Here is a 5785-nt window from a genome sequence, read left to right on the forward strand (position 1 = left end):
ATGCCACCTATGGTTTATCCATTCATCATCAGTTCAAGGGCGTGTGGGTTGTTTCTGCATTTAGCTATTATGAAGAGTGCTGCTATGAATATTTTCACACAGCTATTTCTTTGGAACAAGTGCTTAGGAATGGAATTGCTGAGCCACATAGTAACTCTGGAGTTAACTTCTGGAGGAAATACCAAACTCCCCCACAGAGCCCACACTATTTTAACATTCCAACCAGCCTTGTGCAAGGATTCCAATATCGCCCGCCACATCCTTCACAACACTTCTTATTCTCCATTTGTTTTGTTTTGTTTTGTTTTTATTATCACCAGCTTGGTAGGTGTGAAGTGGCATCTCAGCGTTTTTTTTGTTTGTTTTTTTTGTGGTATGCGGGCCTCTCACGTTGTGGCCTCTCCAGTTGCAGAGCACAGGCTCCAGATGCGCAGGCTCAGCAGCCATGGCTCACGGGCCCAGCCGCTCCACGCCATGTGGGATCTTCCCAGACCGGGGCACAAACCCACGTCCCCTGCATCGGCAGGCGGACCCTCAACCACCGCGCCACCAGGGAAGCCCTCACAGTGTTCTTTAATTTTTAATTCTTTTTGTAATAGGCAATGATAAAAACTATCATTTATTGACAGCCTAGTGTTTTACACACATTATCACAATCCTTGGAACAATTTTAGTATTGTCATCAACATTTTTTTTTTTTTTTTTTTTGGCTGTGTTGGGTCTTCATTTCTGTGCGAGGGCTTTCTCCAGTTGCGGAGAGCAGGGGCCACTCTTCATTGCGGTGCACGGGCCTCTCACTCTCATGGCCTCTCCCGTTGCGGAGCACAGGCTCCAGACGCGCCGGCTCAGTAGTTGTGGCTCACGGGCTTAGTTGCTCCGTGGCATGTGGGATCTTCCCAGACCAGGGCTCGAACCCGTGTCCCCTGCATTGGCAGGCAGATTCTCAACCACTGCGCCACCAGGGAAGCCCCTGTCATCAACATTTTATACACGAGAAAATCATGATTCAGAGATTTAAGTAGTTCTTTAGCTGGTGGTGCTACTCCCTAAGCTTAATAAGCAGCTAAGCTGAGATCAGAACCGAGGTTTCTCCCACTACAGAAACCAGAGAGCTGAAACATTTTGCTCTATTGCCGAAAAAGCTTCTGAGGCCCTTTGTCAGCGGTTCATGGGAGGCTCTGCTTTTTCTCTCTCTCTCTTTTAAAAATATTTATTTATCTGGTTGCTCTGGGTCTTAGTTGTGGCAGGTGGGCTCCTTAGTTGCGGCTCATGGGCTCCTTAGTGGCAGCACGTGGGCTCCTTAGTTGGGGCGTTCAAACTTTTAGTTGCAGCATGCGTGTGGGATCTAGTTCCCTGACCAGGGATTGAACCTGGGCCCCCTGCATTGGAAGCTTGGAGTCTTAACCACTGCGCCACCAGAGAAGGCCCGGAGACTCTGCTTTAGAAGAACAGATCCAACTAGCATCCCACAGTGACTTGTGCTCTCTGTATTCAAGTTCACTCCATTTTCACCTCTCAACTCTATTTAGGAGAAGATTTTCTTTTCTCCCAAAACCACCTCTTTTTTTCCCCCCAAAATATATAGAAACAGACCCACAGACATAGAAAACAAACTTATAGTTACCAAAGGGGAAGGGGAGGGAAGGATAAATTAGGAGTTTGGGATTAAAATATACACACTACTATATATAAAATAGTTAACCAACAAGAACCTATTGTATAGCACAGGGAACTATACTCAATATCTTGTAATAACCTATAATGGAAAAGAATCTAAAAAAAGAATAGATACATATATATGTATATGTGTATAACTGAATCACTTTGCTGTACACCTGAAACTAACACATCATAAATCAACTATATTTCAATGAAAATTTCTTTAAAAACCCACAAAATATATACATTAACACATTCATATGAAGTGATCCTCCTGATTATTTCCACATCTTGTATCTCAACTTTCCGTCTCTGCCCCTCCACTTCTGAGGGATGCTACAGGCACGTGGTTGCTAGTCGTGGCTCTCCACGTCATCTCCAAATGGAGATAAGGTCAAGGACTCCTACCATTTGAAAAAGACTTTGATTGATTCTGACACTTCTCTCTGATCTCCCCAACTTGAGAATCATTGTTTTATCACTCATGTGTATCTATAAAGGACTGTCTTTCCTCATTTTTAAAGTTTTTTAAAAATAAATAAATTTATTTACTTACTTACTTACTTACTTACTTATGGCTGTGTTGGGTCTTCGTTGCTGTGCGCAGGCTTTCTCTAGTTGTGGCGAGCAAGGGCTACTCTTCGTTGTGGTGCACGGGCTTCTCATTGCGGTGGCTTCTCTTGTTGCAGAGCACGGGTTCTAGGTGTGCGGGCTTCAGTAGTTGTGGCACGCGGGCTCAGTAGTTGTGGCCTGAGGGCTCTAGAGCGCAGGCTCAGTAGTTGTGGCGCATGGGCTCAGTTGCTCCGCGGCATGCGGGATCTTCCTGGACCAGGGCTTGAACCCATGTCCCCTGCATTGGCAGGCGGATTCTTAACCACTGTGCCACCAGGGAAGCCCTCACAGTGGTTTTTAATATGCATTTCCCTAATGACTGAATAATGATGTTGAGCATCTTTTCTTGTGATTATTGGCCACTTGTATATTTTCTTTGGATAAAGATCCATTCAAATCCTTTGTCTATTTTTAAATTGTCTTGTCTTTTTATTATTGAGTTGTAAGAGTTTTTTATATGTTCTGAGTACCAGCCCCTTGTCTTATATATGATTTGCAAATATTTTTTCCCATTCTGTGGGTTGTCTTTTCACTTTCTTGATAGTGTCCTTTGACACATATTTTTATTTTTGATGAAGTGTACTCTATTTTTCCTTTGGTTGCTTGTGCTTTTGATGTCATGTCTAAGAAACTGTTGCCCAGTCCAAGGTCATGAAGATTTAGACCGGTTTTCTTCTAAGTCCCAACATCATTTACTGAAAAGATTATTCTCTCCCCACAAGAGTCTTGGCATCCCTCTCAAAAATCATTTGATAATAGATTTACAGGTGTATTTCTAGACTCTAGATAGACTAGAATTCCATTGATCTACATGTCTGTTTTAATCCCAGTATCACACTGTCTTGATTACTGCAGCTTGGTAGTAAGTTTTTGAATTGGGAAGTGTGAGCCCTCCTACTTTGTACTTCTTTTTCAAGATCGTTTTGGCTATTCTGGGTCCCTTGCATTTCCATATGAATTTTAGGATCATTTCTGCAAAAAAAAAAATATAGTTGTAATTCTGATAGGGATTGCACTGCATCTTGTAGGTCACTTTGGGGAGTATTACCATCTTGGCAATACTGTCTTCCAATCCATGAACACAGGATGTCTTTCCATTTATTTAGGTCTTCTTTAAATTTTTTTCAACATTAAAAAAATTGAGGTGAAATTTACATGAGATTAACCATCTTAAAGTGTACACTTAGTGGCATTTAGTACATTCACAATGTCACGTGACCACCAGGTATATTAAGTCCCAAAAACACTGTCATCAGCCCAAATGTAGACCCCGTACCCATTAAGTACGCTCCTACTCTCTCTCCCCCAACCAAATCCAATCTGCTTTCTGTCTCTATGGATTTGCCTATTCTGGATATTTCATTTATATGGGCTCACACAATGTGTGGCCTTTTCTGTCTGGCTCCTTTCACAGAGCATCATGTTTCTGAGGTTTATCCATGTAGTAGCCTGTGTCAGTGCTTCATCCCTTTTCATGGCTGAATAATACTCGTCAACAATGCTTTACAATTTTCAGTGTAAAAGTCTTAGACTTCCCTGATTAAATTTATTCCTAAGTATTTTATTCTCTCTGATGCTACTGTACATGGACTTGTTTCTTCATTTTTGGGTTGTTCATTGCTAGTGTCCAGAAATGCAGCTGATTTTTGTATATTGACCTTGTGTCCTAGGACCTTGCTGAACTCATTTACTAGCTCTTATGTGTATGTGTATGTGTATGTGTGTGTGTGTGTGTGTGTGTGTGTGCGCGTGTGCGTGTCTCCTTTAGGGTTTTCTATAGAAAGCATCGTGTCATCTGCACAGAGAAAGAGTTTTACTCCTTTTTTTCCAGTCAGAATGCCTTGAGTGTCTATGTCTCGTCAATCTGCACTGACTAGACCCTCTGGGACAGTCCAGTCCTGGCGAGAGCCAACATCCTTGTCTTGTTCCTCTCTTAGAAGGAAAGTATTCAGTCACTCACCATTAAATATGTTCACTGTGGGTTTTCGTAGATGCCTTTATCAGGTTGAGGAACTGCCTTTCTACTGCCAGTTTGTTGAGTGCTCTGATCATAGAGGGTAAGCCTTAGTTTTCTCCAGTGTAAAATGAGGATAATAATCCCCACCATATGGGGTCTTTTGAGGATAACAACAGGTTACGTAGATGTCTAGCTTGGGAGCTGGCACTCGTCGGCTGTTACCATTTGCAGGAGGCGCTATAGTCAGACTCACCTGGGCCTGCAGCTCAGCTTCGCACTCGGTGATGATGCCCTTGGGCAAGCTCTGTGACTCTCTCAGCCTCAACTTCCTTATCTCTACAGTGGGGATAATCATAGTACCTATTTCATAGGGCTGTTGCATCATCCCTGGCAGGTAGTAGTAGATATGACTTAGATCATAAGCTCAGGACACCAAAGCTTTGTGCTAGGGTAGATGACTGATAAAACGAGATGTGGTTCCTATCCTTAGGAAGAGGGGATGTTATGAATGCAGTACTGACATTTACAGCACCAAGCAAAAAAAGGTAGCATGTGACGTAAGTGACAGAAATGGAGCACCAGTGGTAGCTCAGAGTCCAAAGTGGGGTGGACCAGGCCAGGGCAGGCTACGGAGAGGAGGAAGTGCCGGGCCTTCCGGGGATCGGGGAGTGGCGGGGGGGGTTAGTGCTGGCGAAGGAACAGGGGGAAGAAGTGAAGGGTGTGACTGCACAGCCACAGGGAGTTCGTTTTGCCTGGAACCTGTAATGGGAGACAGTGTCAGTGCTGAGCTGAAGGCCAGGCTAAGGGCGGGGCTTTGTTCTAAAAGAGAAGTAAGTTCTCAAGGGCTGGGACCGGGCAGAGTTTTTGACAAAAGGATGGGTGTGGTGGGAAGCTCCAAGCTATTTCCTGAACTTTTCAGGCCAGAGCTGCGAAGTTTCACTGGGAAGTAGCTCAACTCTGACCCGTACCAGCTGGGCCCTCAGTGAGGCCCGGGACCACAGTCAGCGATGTTTTGGAGAAAGAATTCACAGCACAAGATCTGACAAATGAAAAGGGGGTGGGCAGGATGCTGTGGGGAAAGCAGAACTAGAATGACTCCAGGGTCCTAAAAAGGAGGATGGTCTTATATGAGATCCCTTATATGTGGAGTCTAAAATATGGCACAAATGAACCTATCTACAACACAGAAACAGACTCACAGAGGACAGACTTGTGGTTGCCAAGGGGGAAGGGGGGAGGGAGAGGGATAGACTGGAAGCTTGGGGTTGGTAGATGCAAACTGTTACATTTAGAATGGAGAAACAACAAGGTCCTAATGCATGGCACAGGGAACTCTATTCAATATCCTGTGATAAACCATAATGGAAAAGAATATGAAAAAGAATGTCTACATGTGTATAACTGAGTCACTCTGCTGTACAGCAGAGATTGGCATGACATTGTAAATCAACTCTACTTCAATTTAAAAAAAAGGGAGGGGCTTCCCTGGTGGCGCAGTGGTTGAGAGTCCGCCTGCCGATGCAGGGGACACGGGTTCGTGCCCCGGTCCGGGAGGAT

Source organism: Hyperoodon ampullatus (assembly GCF_949752795.1).
Source record: "Hyperoodon ampullatus genome assembly, chromosome: 13".
NCBI classification, from domain to species: domain Eukaryota; kingdom Metazoa; phylum Chordata; class Mammalia; order Artiodactyla; family Ziphiidae; genus Hyperoodon; species Hyperoodon ampullatus.